This window comes from Protopterus annectens, chromosome 4.part0 (genome assembly GCF_019279795.1).
Source record: "Protopterus annectens isolate FY-2018-M chromosome 4.part0, PAN1.0, whole genome shotgun sequence".
Classification (NCBI taxonomy): Eukaryota; Metazoa; Chordata; order Ceratodontiformes; family Protopteridae; genus Protopterus; species Protopterus annectens.
In genome coordinates this window covers 1,175,725,053-1,175,742,089 of record NC_056733.1, presented here as the reverse complement: position 1 = coordinate 1,175,742,089, position 17,037 = coordinate 1,175,725,053, and positions in this window count along the sequence as shown.

Here is a 17,037-nt window from a genome sequence, read left to right as displayed (position 1 = left end):
TTGAAACATTGCTAATGCCATTGTGGGATGAAAATATTGCTGTTTCTTTAAGAGGAGTCATATAATGCATGTTATTACATAGAGGAGAAATTACTTTATGTTGGATTGATTAATGGGTCATTATGAGACCAATTGTGTGATTTGTTCTTTTATAAAAGGAATGATTTTCCTAGCCATGGGAGATTTGCTTGAATCTCAAGAGGGAGACCTATTGTCCTGGACTGCAATGTCTCAGTTGGAGGTGGGTTCTTTTACCTGGAGAGGAATTCCTAGGAAAGACATTTATAACTACCTAGACTTCAGAAGTTCTACAGAAGGCCTATAATTGTGAGCCCGGATTGGGATGTCACTGGTGAGGGAATGTTCATTCCGAGCAGATACGTAACTAGGAAGAAGAGAATGGGGGGGCTGACAGTAATGTGAGAGTGCAGTAGTGGCATTGCTATCAGTGTGCGGTAGAACGTGTAGCACGCTACGTGCCACTCCAATTACAGTAGTGCAGGAGAGCTTTTTTTGTCCTTCACATTTAATTTAGCACAACTTTTTTTTCTTCTCATTAACTTTGAGTTGTGGGGTTGCCAGTATAGAGAAAAGCACAGAGATGGAGGGGGGAGGGTGGTGGCAGATGATCTAGCTGTAGTTCTGATTTAGAGCTTGCAGCAAATTTATTTTAACTGGTCCAGATGATGGCTTTATACTTGGACTTTGACTTGAATGATGAAAAAATCTTATTCATGAATGTTTTCATTGGTGTGGAAAAAAATTGGGTCTGTATCACTTCGTCGAAATGGCAGACGTTCGAACACCATATGTTCGAACTTCTAACCTCAAAGTGCAAAACCATCAAAGGCTTAGAACAGCAATTTTTTTCCCAGGGAAAAAAATCACTGTTCCAAGAAACACACACACAACACAAGCACACAAAAGAAAACAGCAATCCACACACATATACTTAAAATCCTACATCTAACCCTACAGTAAACTGTACATACACTACTATCTATCCACTTACCTTAACCCAAACCCTAACCCTAAAGTCCATCACTATCGCACACTCACCTTACCCGCGCCCTGACCCTAACTCACCTATCCCACCCTAACCCTAAAGTCTGTCACTATCGCACACCCACCTCACCTGCACCCTAACCCTAACTCACCTAACCCGTGCCCTAGCCCTAAGTCCACACAATCACATACTTACCTGAACCCGACCCGTAACTGTCCACCACAGTGCTGAAAATCGTGAAGCCACAGAAATGGCCCACTGAATTCTTTCCCTGGGAAAGAATTCAGTGTTCCATGGCTTTGCGCTAATCAGTTTTCGAACTTCGACGTTCGAACATATAGTGTTTAAACTGTGGAGTTTCTATGAACAGATAGGAACCCAAAAAATCTTGTTCATGAATGTTTTCATTGGTGTGTTTTTCTATATATGATTTGCAAACCTGGATAAACCAATTTATAAGCTGAATGAAAGCTGCATTTTCAGTTACTTATCTCCCCAGTGTCATCATAACAACACTGTGTGTATGCATACTGTGTGTTGATGCATACATAGTGGCCTTAGGCATAGGCCAACTAAGTGGCTCCCTAAGGCACTGCTGTAGCAGGGGCACTTTTCCAGTACTTATTTGGTATAGGTAAACCAGGATGGGAGCCCCGGGTGCTGTGGGCAGGCACCGTGGAGCCCTTTTGCCTAGGGCACCAGTTGACCTAAGGCCGCTCCTGGATGCATATATGTATTTATGTGTATAGACCTTTAGTTACCTTGTAAAGTGGAAACATCATGATGAGTTTAAACTTGTTTCCTGAGGAAGTCTGGGAAGAATCTTAAAAAAAAATAATAAAATGAGTACAATTTTGATATAAAGTAATACATGCTTGGTATTATCAAATACCAGCAAAAACACAAAACGTGAGAAGTAATATAAATCTGCCAGGTATATTTTGCAATCAGAATGCGTGGATGGTGTCTGCAGGCTAAGCATGACAGTTGAAAGATGATCTTGAAAGAAAAGGAGGAGGAATTAAATTAAGTTAATGAGGTGTATTTAATTAAGTGTGGAAAGGTTGGGTAGTAATAGGTTAGACATTGTATAGGTGTAATTAGTAGAGGTGCAGTTTAGCTAATCAGGTGATAATGAGGGCAGCGGGAAACTAGTACAGAATAGTAGGCAATGCACAACTAACTTAAGTGATAAGAGGATCAAATTACAAGTGCAGAGTTATCTCAGGGCACCAGGGTAGTTAGGGACTAATTTCATGCAACAGTGTGCTCTCAGGATATATACTAGCCCTGTGGAAAGCCATTAAATTAAATTGATAGGTTACTAGAAGAAGATGATATGAATTTATGTTACACCATACCTGCATGTTTGATTTTCCCTGAGTGACGTCTCCCGGCGTTTCTGCAGTTACACCCTACTGCTCCTCTAGGCATCAAATATTGCCTGTTAATATTTGCATTAATAATTCCAAAACCATGTTACATACAAGGTATTGGAAAATTTTATCTTGAAGCATACATGATGGCAAACACAATTGTATTTATATATGACCTCTGTCAGTGGGTGTTTGTTAAAAATGTAAAGTGATAACTTCAATTTTTAAATGCTGAAGCCACGCCCACTAGGAGTTAAAGGTACACACTCAGAAGAGCTCTACTTGAGGGAATGAGTTAAAGCACCTTTGAGATATTTTAGTGACTGTTCTGTTTTGTTAGTAGCATGTAATCTAGTCCCGATGAATAGAATGTGTTCTCAAAACATCCAGTTGCCATGTATTTATGTAATGCCGATTTCACTGAGGAGTATACCATTTAATTGATTGATTCATTCATTCTCTGATTACCCACTTAATCCAAGTTAACCAGATTAAATAATGCACAATGCTTTTATTGAGAACGTCCAAATTAAAGTAAGATGAAAGTTCTTTATTCTGTGTTCTGCTTCACTCAGCTCTAGGATATATATATACATTTTCAGCACTGATGTGGTGTAAATGAGAACCCATCTCATATACTATAAATGCTATATGTCTTTTTGATTAACTTTAACATACATATAGAAATCCAGAGTACAGAATATAGCCATATAGTAACATTTGTGGTTACACAATGATTAGTACCTGTACAGTAACCTCTTTGTTTGTACAATTTTTAAATGTTGTGCTCTTCCTTATAATTAGCAGCATATGCATTTACACTGTACTTCAAGAGAGAGATTTTGTTCCATTTCAATTCCACAGTAATTACAAAGGATGCCATTTTCTACTACATTGATTTTAACAATGGTCATCTTAAGAAAGCTAGTCATGTCTTCATCCATTGCTTACCCACAGAAATGCATGGGTTCTGTCCTTTCAAAGCTAAGCAAGAGAACAAAGTCGATTAGGCATGTCGATATAGAGATTTTTTCTCAGGGCTCAGATGTGTCCCTGATTTCAGAAGTACCCTGTTATCAGTGTACTGTGGTATTTTGGGACTGGCAGAGCAATGTGGGATGTTATTTATCAACAAGCTGAATTGCAGTGGCCCAAGTTCTCATCCTTGTGGCATCCCTTTGACTGTTGATTTAGGGAACAAAGTTTTTGACATTTTTGACATATGGGTTTTGCCTTTTAGGTAGTTGTAACACCTGCTATGTTTTCAGAGTTTGTTCAAGTATGGACAATTTGCACTAGAACCTGATGATGGTCTACAGTTCTGAAGACTTTCAATAACTTGAGAAACAGGACAAGTTGCTTGAATGACCTCAGTATTCCTTCTAATTTGCTAAATTAAAGAATTCAGTGTGGACTTCATGTGCAGACCAGAAGCCATTCTATGTCACTGATATAAGAGCTGCATTTGGATAAGCCGTTCAGTGTTCATAATAACAGAAGGATCTAGGACTGCATTTCATTTAAATTTAGATTGTGGCCATTAGTTTGGTTCTAATCTAACTAACTTCTAATCTAAGTCATCAGATTTTTTTTAAGCTGCAGAGATATGCAAACCTAGTGCCTTCTAAAAAGATCTTGCTAACTCCTGGAGGGCACCTATTAATGGAAGTGGAGCCCAAACAAATGTGCCCTTGTTTTAGCAATTTGCAATACCCTTATCCAAAACATTACTCTGTCAGGGGATTCTTAACCCACAAATACATATTCAGGTGGTGAGCCACAGAACAGGAATTTAAAGGGGGTTTATTTTTTTTTCATTTAGAAGGCCTCATTTTAAGATAGCTAAATACATCTCTTCTCTTCTCTTGAATAACTATGGGAGTACAATAGATTTTGTGCCATGATGACTAATGTTTTACAGTTAATAGAGAGGATTAAGGCACTGACTTAACTAGTTACTATCTGTAGTTAAGAGTACAGGGTTTGATTCTGTCCACCTCCATCGTCTCTGTTTACTCTGAGCAAGTCACTTAACCAGACAGTGCTCTTGGGTTAAACCTGAAAAGAATTTCTGCCCAGTGGGCTTACGTGGTCAACAAATGAACAGAGTAACAAATAAAATGAAGGCATCAAGATTAACCTTCATTAAACAAACTAGTACTTTTTGGGGGAATGCTACAACATCAGTGGTGCAGAGGCTTGCATCACAGAAAATACTCCTTTGTAAATTGAAGAAATCAAGCATTACTGCTAAGTGCAATATCATTGGCTGGAGAAATGGTTTCTTTTCTTAGATTCTTGGCAATATGATTGCATTTTTAATGAATCCTTTTCAAATGCTATCCTAAACCTGGATCCTCACCTCTGGACAATGCTGTAATGTTCCTGCTGTAGTGAGTCCAAATTTCTGATGATAGGTAAACTTGCAAAGTTGTATGATAGGTTCATAGGTAGTTATTGGACATCTCATTTGGAAGACCATTGAGGACCCTATCCCAATGTCCCAAAGCACTATCTGGTTAAATGACTTGCACAGAGCCACACAGTAAGTAAATGAAATCTGAAGGACTCAAACACTGAACTATAGGAAATAGTATATAGCTTTAACTGATTTTCAGCTAAATGACACCTACAGGTGTTTCTGCAGTTACTTCCTACTGACACCTCTAGGTGTCAAATATTGTTTGCTCATATTAATAATTCCTAAACCATGCTACATAAAAAATATTAAAAGATTTCATGTTAAAGCTTACATAATGGTAAGCACAACTGTATTGATATTTGATGTCTGTCTACAGCCAGATTCAATAAAGCCTACACTAAGTGCACTACATATACACAAAATGTATTCAAGAACATTCTTATCACATTTTTTGTGCTTTCTAGTCACTCAGAAAGATTACACCAAGTGTGCATGTAGTCTACACTTTGTGGTAACCTTTATGAATCCCTGTCTATATTTAAATCTGCAAGAATATCGGTAGGAAAACTAAAATTAGGAGGAAGAAGGTGTAAGTTATGTCTGTGTTGTCTCTTCAATCAGAACAGTGTGCACTTACTGTAGGCATTACTGAATCCCTGGGACATAGAACCCAAAGAATACTGCCAATATAAAAATAATTTGTGCTGAAGGGTTTGCCATTTATACATTTTAAAGTTTCCATCTCAGAAACCCAGGTTTCAGAATTCTGATAGTTAAATGCAGATATGAATCACAGTAAAATCACTATGATAAAAAGAGGTAAAGGTTATGTATGACTTTTGGTAATGATGCCATTCTCACAAAAACCCTTTATTTTATGACCTTGCCCTTGTCCATGTTTTCAGCCCACCTCAGATCCATATTTTTAACTATTTGTTAACCAGGTAAACTAGCTTGACACAAGCCTCTTTTCAAAGTTGACCAGGGAGCACTGTCTGGTTAAGTGGGGTGCTGCACTCCCGAGTGTGTCAACATTCAAACAAGATGTTGAACTGAGGCCCCGTCTGCCTGAGTTGAAAATAGCTCAGGTGGATGTAAAAGATCCCATGGCACCTATCGAAAAGAGCAGAGGAAGTTACCAATTGCCCTGGCCAAATTTCCCCTAGCAGTATAAATACCACCTCAGGTCTCCAAACTCATCTTTTTGTTATTGGCTTCTTCCTTCTCTTAATAAATGCAGTTTGGGACAAACTATGTTGTCCTGGACCCACGAGTAAAGGGCGGGGGGAGGGAAGGAGAGCAAGACTGGGGAGTAGGTGAGTGGGTGATTATAATTAGTGTTATGGCGATGAAGGAGTGAAGGGGGATTTGAGTAGTTAAGGAAGTGAGATAAGGAAAGGTGGGACTCATGATGATTCAAGTGTTGGGAACTAAAGGAAGTAGTTACATTTGGTGTGAGTTGGTGGCCTCCCACCCTCCCGTTTTGATGTGAAGGAAGATTTGGTTGTTTGGAGCGGAGAAGAGGGATAGGATTGTCCTATTCTGTTCCCCCTCTAAGGAATGTGGTTTGATTTGGCCAATGGTTGTGTGGTTAAAAGGTGAGCAGGTACGCTGCCTATTATTTGGGGAGGGGTGAGCAGGTATGCTGCCCCAGTGGAAGAGGTTTCAGGGTGAGCAGGTACCTTGCCTTGAGGTGTAATCGGGCAGGGTGAGTTGTTACTCTGCCCTGAGGATTGTGGTGGATGAAGGCAATTGATGTCATTTTATGTGTTTAAAGTTCATGTTATGATAATATTCAATAAAGGTCATCAAATGGCTTTATGTGTTTAGAGTGGTTTGTTCAAAGGGGGGGCCTGGACAATAGGTGCTTTTGATATGTACTAACAGACAAAGCTGCCACTGATCAACTGAACCTTTGACCACATGCCGTGCAACCATACATGTATATAACTATCTCTCTCTCGCTTTCATATACTGTAGAGTGTTCATTATCTGGACACAGCCACTGCATCTGTACAGGCATCGTGTGTCTTTCCAACCACACAAAATTTAACATTCATTGCTTGTTTCTAAAGGGGAAATTTAGCTATTCATTGAATCAGAATATAAATGTGTGTGTGTGTATAATGCCCTTATTAGGGATAACTGGTGGTTAGGGTTATTGTTCAGGCTCAAATTCTGTACCTTAGACACAAGAAACAAGAGCCTGAATTCTCTACCTCTACCACCACCATTGAGAAACTGCTTTTTATAAGGCTTTTCAAGAAACAAGAGCCTGAACTCTCTACCCTACCACCACTGAGAAACTGATTTTTATAAGGCTGCTTTGGGGGTGGGTAGAGACCCTGCTTTAATAAACAGTGCATTGGGAGGAAAGGCTTGTGAACATCTTTCAGGAAATGCATGGTACAGTAAAACAAAACCTTTTATTCTACCAACTTTCTATGATTATACAAGCAATATTTAAAATGTGTCCCTGGTTTTGAGCCTTTGTCCCCAACATACATTTTGGCTTTTTCCACATTTTTATGCTACAAAATCGAGAGATATGGGAGTGCCAAGTGCATTCTACAAGAAAGTGAGTGTCAAGTGTATTTTACAAGGAGCTGAGAGCTTCAGGGGAAGAGAATTTTAGTGCTGGTTATGCCAACTCTATTTACAATGTGCAGCTGTTGTTTAGCAAATGCTAATCACTATTGTGCTAAAACATTTAAGAGCATTGTTAGTAGCACAACTGGTAGTATACCTGCTTTTAATGCAGAAGGCTGTGAGTTCTACTCCCACAGTATGTGGATAGATTGCTAATACTGTACTTTAAAAGGTGTGGATGCTGCAGTCCTCAATTATAGATCTCTTTATTGTGGGATCACTCAGATGACTTTTACTTCTGTAGAGATTGTGGATTGACTGATACTGGCGGATTGTAATGACAGAAGCATGAGTAGACCTTTACTGATAAAATGTTCTGAAATGGGCAGTTTTTTTCATTCTTAGTTCATACATTTTGTTTCTTTGCTTACTGGAAAAATGTTCGAAACTACAAATTTAAAACATGCTCTAACAAGTGGTGCTGTATTATACAGGGAATATAATTTAATATAATCAGGAAGGTGTATTCATGTATGCATGGTCCTAAAATGTGCAATGGGCCTATGATTTGAAAAACAGCCCAAAGACAAACTTTATCCACCATTGTCCAGCTGCATTTTCTTTGAATGTGAGTTTCACTGTTTAAATAAAAGTTAGTTTCAAGGGCAGAAAAGTTTTAATGCTAAGTCTGTTTTCATTGCGAGACAGTAGACAGTATTGCTTTGTTTAACAAATTTCTATCAGTATTTATACTATAAAATTTGAAATGTTTTAAATTAAATCCAAATACAATTGGTACAATACTGGGATAACTGCCTTTTTGGGACATTTTAAGCATAGCCAATTACTCCTTATGAGGATCAAGTCCTGCACCTTGGGCTTGTAAGGTAAACAGCTTAATCATGATTCTGTATAGTACTGGGAATTGTTTAAAAGGTAGATATGTAGTGAGTGAGTGGCGGGTGCATGCTTTGATGATGAGTCATCTAAGACTATGGGATGTGACTGATCGCTGGTGCAGGGGAGTGGGGGCTGCCTACATGGTCATATAGTACTTTATTCAGCTCTCTTATTTTTATTGCATGTGTATTTATGCCATCTACAAGAAAAAGGAACCACAATGTTTTACCTATTGAAACAAAAATACAAATTATCAGTAGACTAGAAAAAGATGATATTGTATCATCTCTTGTGAAGATTTTCAATGCTGGAAAGGCTACAATCGCTGATATCAAAAGTAAAAAACATATACTTTTGAAGTTTGCATTGAATTTGAATGGTGAACAGAGGTCAAAAAGAAGAAAAAACATAAAAAACCTAAAAGACAAAAAATTAGAAGAGGCTATGTATTTATGGTTTGTGCAAAGAAGAAGCAAAGGGGAACATATCTCTGCTCTGCTATTGTGTGAAAAGGCATTTGAATTGAACAATAAGCTCGACAGTCCATCCGAGTTTAATTCTAGCACTGGCTGGTTAAAGAACTTTAAATCTTGTCATGGCATACAAGAATTAGAGGTTCAAGGGGAATCTTTACCTGGTGATTAGCCTGCCACTGAATAATTTAAAGAAACATTCTTGGGTCTTTTGGAAAAACAAGGCTATTCACTCAATGACATATATAATGCAAATTAAACCAGTTTACACTGGAAATCATTGCCCCATAAATCACTTGCATATAGGAGAGAAACAGTGGCCCCAGGTTGTAAGGTTAACAAAGAGCAAGTAACAATTATGGTAACTGCAAATGCCACTGGAAGTCATCTTTTGCCCCCACTAATGAACGGCAAAGCCAAAAAAGCCCCAGTGTTTCAAAAATGTGACATGTCTCTCACTGTGCTACAGAGTGCAGAAGAGTGCTTGGATGAATTGTGAAATATTTCTTGATTGGTATACAAATTAATTCATTCCAAATGTAAAAAAAGTTCATAGAGAAAGAAAAGAAAGCTGGAAAAGTACTTCTGCTGGATAATGCACCATCACATCCAAGAGTGGAAAAATTGAATGCAGTTGATGAGAATTTTGAAGTGATTTTTCTGCCTCCAAATGCAACAGCATTGATTCAAACAATGGATCAAAGTGTTATAGAAAAGCTTAAAAAGGTATATAAGAAGTAAGTCCTACATTGTTTATTATTGGCAGAAGATGAGGAAAGAGTGGTGGCCTTTTCAAAAAGACTTGATCTTAACAATTGTTGTTACATGATGGCTGATGCTTGGAACACATTCTCATAAGATAATATTAAAAAGGCCTGGAATAGACTGCTGGGTGAAAGAGGAGAAAATGAGAAAAATGATATGGACATCAATGAGGACCTAATGAAATTGTGGACATGTTCCAGGCAATCCCAACAGTTTCTGACTGTGACAAAGATAATGCACAAATGTGACTAGAAAACGACAACAATCCTGGATTTCAAATGTTGAATGATGGGGGGCGTGGCCAAGGATGAACACAGGATAGCAGCAGATTTCTTCAGCTCCACCAATTTCATTACACTGACAGGAATTAATTACTTAAAAAATTAATTTTTGAAGTAATTTTCTTTCTAAATACGTTTGTTTTATATAGTTCTTGAACTATATCTAAAAAAGAAAGGAAATCTTAACAATATTCCTGTCAGAAATCACTGTGGAAATTTTCCTGTCAGTTTATCAGTCTGAAATGAGTTCCAGTAAGACAAATTCTCAAGACTCCAGCATCAAGAAAGAACTTCAGTCTCTGATAATTATAATCCAGCAACTTACTGATAAAATGGATAAAATGGATACTAAAATAGACACCTTCATAGAAAAAACTACAAAACAAATAGACCTGTTACATACAGACCTGCAACAACAGAACCAGATGACAGGCATAGAAGAAGCTGTGAATGACATGGAAAATAGAATCCAAGAAGAGGAAATCAACATTGAGTTTCTGCTGAAACAAAATACACATTTACAAACAAAGCTGGATGACCTGGAAAATAGATCTAGGCGCAATAACATTAGGATTTTTGGACTGCCAGAAAATATTGAAGGTAACAATATTACTTCTTTTTTAACAACTTGGCTCCCTAAAACTTTAGACTTACCAGAAGCATTCTCTTTTGGTATCGAAAGAGCACATAGATCTATAGCTAATATTAACTCTAACAAAAAATATCCTAGATCAGTTATAGTTAGATTTCTATCATCTTTTGATAAAGAGATGGTTCTTAAATCTGCTTGGGCTAAAGCTCCTGTTAAGATTAATGAGACAACTGTGCGTTTTGACAATGACTATTCTTCCATGGTAATAGCTAAAAGAAAAGTTTTTCTGCCACTAATAAGGGAGCTTAAAAAAGCACAGTTTAAAACATACCTTCTGTTTCCTGCCAAGCTTAAAATCTTCCTTCCTGATGGTCCTAAGGTTTTCGATGATTTAGACTCTGCTTTACTGTTTGTCAAAGAAAAAAGGATTTCAGATAAAATAGAAGAAATGGAATGGGCTAGTTCTTCATTAAAGAGATTGGCAACTGAAGCTTCGTGGAAGACTTCAGAGAAGGTGAAGAGACTAAAAAACAAATGATTTGTTATATGTTTTTTTTCTCCCTCATCATTTTAGTTCATTATTAATCTTTTTGAATATAGTTCCTGCATATCCAGAAAGCCACAAATATTTTGGAAAAGATTTAATCAAAGTTATTCTCTATGTGCAAAGAAATGTTTTGTTTCATAACCAGTCAAAATACCTAAAGATTTAATGGCAAGCTGTGATTCAATTTGTTTCTCTTTCTGAAAAGAAGTAAGGTTAGTAATTTGATACATTTTTTTTATCTTTACCTTTTTTTTCCTTCTCCTTTTATTATTTTCTTTGTTTAAACAATCACATTCTATTTAGATTATGTAGTGGGTAAAGGGTGGGGGAGAGCAGGGAGAGAACAGTAATGAAAATATCATTAATAGAATAATAACATATTTATTCCTTGTAAAAGTTTTTATAAGTTCTTCAAATGCTATTTCTAATTATACTTTCTTGATTATACTGCTTATGCCTGTTTGTAAATAATCTGTTATGCTTTAACTAATAATAATCAGAACTAAATAAGAGTAAATAATATGTTTTATTTTTAACTCTATTAATATAAACAGTAAGTAACATTCCATTGTATATACTTCTTACAGCTTTCTCTTACATTTTTTATTTCTGCCTCACTCCCTTTTATTTTCTACTCTCTTTTCTTTTCTTTATTAATATATAGAAATGCTTTTGATTGTGTGGGCACAGTGAATAATAGGATTTGTATGAAAATTGAGTTGGGAGAAGAATGTTGAGTTTTATTGCTTGTTGGTAATTTTGGGCTTAATTTCACTTACATAGAGGCTGTAATGATCTGTGGAATACATTGTGAAGGTTTTGTCATGTTTAGATGCATTTACACTGCTAAATGAATGTTTGTCACTAGTTTTTAATAAGTTTCCCACCAAAATGTTAAGAGAGACAATCTGAGATGTGGGCTGTCTCATGCACAGTGTTCATGAGTTACTTCAGAAGCTTCAGCTCACAGAATTCTCACAGAGAAACTGAAAGCAGTTAGTATAACCTTTGACATAGTTATCACACTGACACACCACAGATTCAGGAAAATACTCTATTCATAAAATATGTCAGTTATAATGTTTTGTTTCATAACCAGTCAAAATATCTGAAGATTTAATGGCAAGCTGTGATTCAATTTGTTTCTCTTTCTGAAAAGAAGTAAGAGGCTGTAATGGTCTGTGGAATACATTGTGAAGGTTTTGTCATGTTTACATGCATTTACACTACTAAATGAATGTTTGTCACTAATTTTTAATAAGTTTCCCAAAATGTTAAGAGAGACAATCTGAGATGTGGGCTGTCTCATGCACAGTGTCCATGAACTACTTCAAAAGCTTCAACTCACAGAATTCTCACAGAGAAACTGAAAGCAGTTAGTATAACCTTTGACATAGTCATCACACTGACACACCACAGATTCAGGAAAAATACTCTATTCATAAAATATGCCAGTTATAATGAGTCTAAATGATGTAGTTTCTTGTAGTAAGTAAATGTCTTATTTTAGAAGGCATAGCAAATGAAACATTTATTTAAATGTTTTTGAAAATCTACTTAACAGCAGCATAATAATCTGTGTTAAAAATTTGTGTTCCAAACATATACTTTACTATAACTCATTTAATTCATCTGATTGACAAGCATAAATAATCTTATAACTCTATTCTGGAAGAAATGTCATGTGATATATTTTAAAGCAGTAGGTTAGCATGATTGTAAAATCTGGTTACTAAAATGTGTTTGCTGTGCATTATTTTGTATAAAGCAGACAGATTTATTCTAGGGACAGCAAGTAGGATAGTGCTCAACAAAGACACAACTCAGTGAGATCAGATATATATATATATGTGTGTGTGTGTGTGTGTGTGTGTGTGTGTGTGTGTGTGTGCGTGTGTGTGTGTGTGTGTGTGTGTGTGTGTGTGTGTGTGTGTGTGTGTGTGTATGTGTGTGTGTGTAAGTGTGATGGCTTTTTTTTTTTTTTTTTTTATATATATAATAATGCAAGTGTTTCTGAGAATCTGCATAACTATCCAATATGATTTATAATAATTTCTATGCATACAATATTTTACTCTATTGACAAAATGAATGTTTGCCACAAGTTTTAATAAGTTTCCCGCCAAAATGTTAAAGGAGACAATCTGGGATGTGGGCTGTCTCATGCACAGTGTCTATGAACTACTTCAAAAGCTTCAACTCACAGAATTCTCACAGAGAAACTGAAAGCAGTTAGTATAACCTCTAACCTAGTTATCATACTGACACACCACAGATTCAGGAAAAATACTCTATTCATAAAATGTCAGTTATAATGAGTTTAAATGATGTAGTTTCTTGTAGTAAGTAAATGTCTTATTTTAGAAGGCATAGAAAATGAAACATTTATTTAAATGTTTTTGAAAATCTACTTAACAGCAGCATAATAATCTGTGTTAAAACTTCTGTTCCAAACATATACTTTATTATAATTCATTTAATTCATCTGATTGACAAGCATAAACAATTTTATAATTCTATTCTGGAAGAAATGTCATGTGATATATTTTAAAGCAGTAGGTTAGCATGATTGTAAAATCTGGTTACTAAAATGTGTTTGCTGTGCATTATTTTCTATAAAGCAGACAGATTTATTCTAGGGACAGCAAGTAGGATAGTGCTCAACAAGGACATAACTCAGTGAGATCATATATATATATATATATGTGTGTGTGTGTGTGTGTGTGTGTGTGTGTGTGTGTGTGTGTGTGTGTGTGTGTGTGTGTGTGTGTGTATGTGTGTGTGTATGTATGTGTGTGTGTGTCTGTGTGTATGTGTGTGATGGCTTTTTTTTTTAATAATGCAAGTGTTTCTGAGAATTTGCATAACTATGCAATATGATTTATAGTAATTTTTATGAATACAATATTTTACTCTATTGACAATAATGAGTTTAAGTAAATGCTCATTTACAAACAATTCAAGATTTTTTTTTGGAAGCTGTTAATAGTATTCACATGACAGAAAATAGATGCATCTTAATATATGTAATGTCTAAATCATATTAGCCAAAGTTTTTGATTTAAATGAATGTTAGAACCTAATTTTCTCTCCTCTTGATTTCTAACATCAAGATTATTTGAATGCTATTTGAATACAAGTGTTATATATTACATAGATCTATATAGTAGTATGAACAGTTTTTAAAAAAAAAAGTTTATTTTAGTTTATATGATGCTGTTTTACGAAATGTGTAGTTTTGTCTTGATAGATAATTGAATTGAAAACTGTTAACCTCAGTTAAATATAACTAGTATTAAATTGATAAGGTGGTAGCTGAGGTACTGCTGCTTAGGGTAGGGGGTTAACTTGAGTAGTAAATACTACTCTAAATTGGAGTTTTCAACTCCAGGCTGGATGCAAGGTTTAATCCTTACATTATTTTCACTTGTTCATTGTTATATGTATATAGTTTTGACATCCACAATATATTTTGTACACTCATTGTCACTACAAACAAAATGTAATCCTATACAAAATCCCATAAGAGATTTAATAAATAAAGCTATATTTAAAGGTACACCTAAAAGAGGAGATGTAACATTATTTATCTTGTTATTTGTTATTTCGATCATAAGATTCTTGAGTTTTAAAAATGCCAAATGACATCTTTAAAAGGAATTTTTTTAAACATTAATGGATTGAATAATCCGTGTAAAAGGGCAAGCCAAATAAGATACATTAATTTACACAAGGCCAATCTAGTCTTCCTGCAAGAAACCCATCTCTTGAAAAAAGATATTGATAAACTAGCCACTAATAAGTATACAGTATTGGTTAGTTCAGAGCACATTCAGAAAAAAAGAGGAGTGGCTATTTTATGGAATAAAAGTATGCCCATTCCTAAAACCATTAAGTCTTTTCAGGATAACAAAGGAATGTTTTGTATGGTTACAATACAAATTAATGGGAAGACTTACACTTTAATTAATGTATATTGGATACCTGGAATTGGTATTAATACAGTGAAACATCATATTGATAAGATCATATCATTCTCTATAAGGGATATTATTTTAGCTGGTGATTTTAATTGTATACTACATGAAAGTGATACTACCACTATAAGGAAAAGAAGAATTACATCTAATGCAAAACATTTAAATGATTTTGCTAATTCTTATCATTTGAATGATATTAATAATCAGATAGATTCAAAATCATTACCATACACCTTTTTTCTAACAGATACAAAACTTATTCAAAAATAGATAGGGTCTTTATTTCTAACCAGATGGTAACAGATTTAATTAATTCCAAAATCATTTCATGTCCTATATCTGATCATAACTCAATTGTTTTGAATTCATGATAAAAATACTCATAATGTTCAGATCAAAAGGATACCAGCATACTTAACTCAGCTAAAAGACTATAAAGAATATATACTTTCAGAAGTACAACATTTTCTAGACATAAATAATACTCCTGAAGTCTCCATTGTCTATGTTTGGGATGCCTTAAAATCATATCTATATGGACAAAGTATCAGATGGTATAATAATAAAAGGAAATCTTGGGATAAGGAATTGTTAGATATTCAAAGTAAATTAGACTCTTATAAACATAATAATAAAGAAAATATTATGGACAAGAAAGTTATTGAAGAAATAAACAAACTAAATGAGAAATACAAAGAAATTTTAACTCATAAAGTTAAAATAACTTTAGAGAAATACAAGTTTTGTCTTATTCAATAAGCCCCAAATACTTACATAGACTTAAAAATAAAACAAAAGATTGAATAAACAAAACCATATCAAAGAAATCTTTTCTCTAAGGAAAAAGAAGAATGTTTCTAGTATACCAGAAATACTGGATGAATTTAGAAATCACTTTCACAAGATTAACCATAACAACATTAACATGGAACCTAAAGATAAAATAAAGGAGTTTATAACCACAAACATGAATAAAAAGCTTAATAAACAACAGATTAAACTATTGAACAAGAGTATTTCATATACAGAAGTTATTACACAAATAAATAAGCTTAAATCAAACAAAGCACCGGGTAATGATGGTATTATACCAGAGATATATAAAATCCTTTCTAAAACTACATATTCATTAATACATAAGGTTTTTATTTTGGCCCAAACTGAGTTAATAACCCCCCCCATCTTGGCAATATACATTTATTTCACCAATTTTAAAACCTAATAAAGATCCAACTAGATGTTCTTCATATTGACCCATCTCATTACTTAATGTTGATTATAAAATGTTTATGAGTATTTTTGCTGATAGATTGAAGACAATCATCCCGGCATTATAGATATAGATCAGACGGGCTTCATTGTAAATAGAAATACTTTTGATAATATAAGAAGAACTTTAACATTAATTGATTTTGCAAATAGGAAAAGAAAGATTTAACACTTATTAGTCTTGATATAGGTTCAGCATTTGATTCAGTAAGTTGGGACTATCTGTTTACCTTACTGAAATGCACAAACTTCTCTGATGCATTTGTAAATTTAATTGAGCATTTATACAAAGGAACGCTGGCTTATATTAAGGTAGGAACATATGTTTCACAAAAATACCCATTCTTAAAGGTACAAAGCAAGGATGTCCACTTTCTCCACTATTATTCACTTTAGTAATGGAGCCTTGGGCTAATTTGATTAGAAACAGTACTGACATAGAAGGTTTTGAAATAGATGAAAATACAACATCAAAAATTCAACTTTTGCAGATGATGTTCTAATTACATCAGCAGGATCTAATTCTTCTATGCAGTCTTTATTTGATAAAATGATGAATTTTAAAAGTATTTCTGGTTTAATATTCAATGAAGAAAGAACTAAAATACTACCTATATATACACGAAAAATATTCTCATTAGTGATTTTACTAAATATGTACCCAATTCAGGTCAGATAACTTATTTAGGTATAATACTATCTAAAGATATTAAATCTATTATATATAATAACTATAATACCTGTTTTCTTAATATACAAAATCCTTTTAATACCTGGAATAATATGTTTTTTACTATGGAGGAGAGACTTACAATTATTAAAATGATAATATTCCCC